General features: G+C 46.4%; 2 long non-coding RNA genes across 2 annotated transcripts; both read right to left on the reverse strand.

The window, feature by feature from the left end:
- Positions 1–364: 364 nt before the first annotated feature.
- LOC110342799 lies at positions 365–1545 on the reverse strand. Its single transcript, XR_002384964.2, has 2 exons — positions 1138–1545; positions 365–818 (listed from the first exon to the last, which is right to left on the reverse strand). It is a non-coding gene; the product is annotated as an uncharacterized LOC110342799 (long non-coding RNA).
- A 310-nt stretch (positions 1546–1855) lies between these two features.
- Positions 1856–2938, reverse strand: LOC121133967. Its single transcript, XR_005870977.1, has 2 exons — positions 2726–2938; positions 1856–2179 (listed from the first exon to the last, which is right to left on the reverse strand). It is a non-coding gene; the product is annotated as an uncharacterized LOC121133967 (long non-coding RNA).

Raw genomic sequence — 2938 nt, forward strand, 5'->3', positions numbered from 1 at the left:
CACAGAGCTGTTTATGACGTCACAGTGACGGATTTGGGCATCACTTAGCTGCAGTGTCCTTAATAATGCTCTGTGATGCCGGGACAGTGCCTCCTTATGCCGTAATAATGCTTAATTGTGACATCATAACGTTTCGCTGTGTCATCTTAGTGCTAAGTATTCCGTCAGTGCTCCTTTGTGCTAATACTCGATGGTGACCTAACACTGTAATTGTTCCACCGCGGTGCTGAATGTTGGCATTCTAATCCCACACTGTGTCTTCACACACCTGAATTTTGGTATCTGCTGCAATCCATCACTATTCTGCAATGTGTCACCACCATGCTCCCCCACACCATCAACAGATCACATGACTCCATGACAATTTTGTATCATTACAGTGCTGACTTGTGACATCCAAACGTTTCACTATTCCATCATTATAATCTGCAGTGCCACCACAGTGTGACGCTGTGACATCACATTGCTGAATTTGCAGCATCAAAATGGTTTACATGCTGGGTCATCTCAGTTCTCACTGGGGATGTGACAACACTCCACGAAATGTCATAGTCCTTCAGTATAATGTTAAATTGTTCAAAGTCCCCTCTGTTGTGGCATCACAATGCTCAGTTTTGACACCACAGTCATCAATCATGCTAACGTCATGCTCAATTGTGACTTCACAATGCTATATCATGCCGTCGCGGTGCTCTGCTGTGTTGGTGCAATGCCGAATTTTGATGACACAATGTTGAATTGTAAATCTCACAATGCTGTATTTGATCGCGATGCCTCATTGTGCCATGAAAATGTCCTTAGTACCGTCATATAGCTCACTGGTGAGAAAACAAGAACACACCTTAGAGGCACTCTCACTCCAGCCAGAATAGCACCCCAGCCCCTGTAAACTCCATCTCAGCTTGAACATCACCCCCTTACCGTGGCTAACGATTTCAGCTTCCCAACATCAATTTCCTTACGTCAACACCGCTAATACCATTCCTGCACATCCTATTTAATTATTAACACTGCCTGGCTGAACTAGACCTTTGGACCAATCCACTCTCCGGTCCTGATACACTCCCCAGCCTGAAAGAGAAGTGTGTGCTCTCACAGCTGGGGAGAGCCCTTCTCAGGTTTCCAAAGCAAACCCACCTCATGGCCCAGCGGCCTCTTTGTGCCTTTCTTTTCCTCTTCCACCTTGTGCTGTCTCAATGCTGCTCTGTGAAGTGATGGCGTGACTGCTGCCTTATGACAGACACACCGACGCAGCACTGTGACATCATTCTGAGCCGTGGCTTCACACTGCTCCATTTCACCATGAGAAAAGCGTTGAAATTTGACATCACAGTGTTGCTAGATTGTGACATTACGATACTCCATTGTGCTATTACTAGACTTTATGTTTCCATAATAAAGCTGAATTGGTTGGGAGTTGGGGACGCACACTTTTAATCCCAGCACTTGGGAGGCAGAGACAGGCAGATCTCTGTGAGTTTGAGGCCAGCCTGGTCTACAGAGCAAGTTCCAGGACACGCTGCAAAGTAATACAGAGAAACGCTGTCTCTGAAAAACCAAAAAAAAAAAAAAAAAAAAAAAAGATTCAAAGCTGAATTGTGTCATCACAGTGCTCCCCTTTTGTCATAAAATAAATAATGAAAATTCTGAATTGTGACACCACAATGATGCATTGTGCCATCACAAAGATTCATTGTGACATGACAAGGTTCCCATGACATCACAATGTTGAATTATAACGTCACAGTATTTCATTGTGATGTGACAATTTTCCACTGTGATGTCAAATTCCCACTGTTACAATGTCCCATTGTCATATACTGAGTTCTGGCATCACAATGTTCCATGGGCGGTGTGACATAATGCCAAATTTTAATATCACAATGCTCTTTCACATGACAATTCTCTTGGTGGCATCACAGAACTGAAGTGAGGAACTACAATACTCTACTGTGCGTGATAAAGTTCCACTGTACTGTTACAAGGCGCCGACGTCAGATTGCCGAGCTGAGTTGACACCGTCTTATTGCTGTGAAGAACCCGATCACAGTTGCTTATTTTTTCTTGTTCGGGGTTTGGTTTGGTTTTGTCGGAAGGATTGTGGAGGACTTCGGAACTTTGGATTGGAAGAGTAGCTGAACTCGGTCTGAAGAACCTAAGAGTTTGTTTTAGTGGGAGCCTGGAAGACAGAAGCGCTGAGAATAATGCAGACAGCGGAGACCCAGCTCATGACGTCACAAGGGGGAACAACGATTCTATCAACAGTTGGGCTGGGGGCCATTTGTGTGACGTCTTGGCAAAGAATCTGACCACTCTGTCCATGCCCTGATGATCTGTGTGAGGCCACGTTAGAGAGGAAGGCACTAATTCCTTTTGCAGAGGAAATTTCAAGACAACACGACGCTGAGTCTAAGTGCGGTCGTTGTTGATCACGCTTATGCAAATCCACGGTGGAAAAGTGCGGCAAGGGCGGGGGAGTAAACACAAAATGTGCAGCTTGGGTAGGAGTGGGGGAAGCTATAGAGCACAACGAAACCATGTGCTGAGAGAGGCCGCCATCACTCAGGAGATGTGGGGGTCCGAATCAAAGCGGCCTCCATAGGCCCACAGAGAGTGGCACGTTAGGAGGTGTGGCCTCGTTAGAGTAGGCGTGGCCTTGTTGGAGGAAGTGTGTCACTGGGGGGTGGGGGTGGGCTTTGAGGTTTCAGAAGCTCCAGGGGCTCACCTTCTCTTTCTTCCTGCTGCCTGCAGATCCAGATGACGCAGAACTCTTATTCCTTACTGAAAGCAGCAAACAGAAGTAGAAAGCAACTTCTTAAAATCTACCAGAAAGGTTGACAGCGGTCATTTATGCACACTGATGGAACTCAGCGTAGGCACTGAAGCGGGGGCCATGGAGGAGAGCTGCTTACTGGCTTGTTCCCCACGGCTTGCTCAG

The sequence above is a fragment of the Mesocricetus auratus genome, unplaced genomic scaffold (genome assembly GCF_017639785.1).
Source record: "Mesocricetus auratus isolate SY011 unplaced genomic scaffold, BCM_Maur_2.0 Super-Scaffold_100025, whole genome shotgun sequence".
NCBI lineage: Eukaryota > Metazoa > Chordata > Mammalia > Rodentia > Cricetidae > Mesocricetus > Mesocricetus auratus.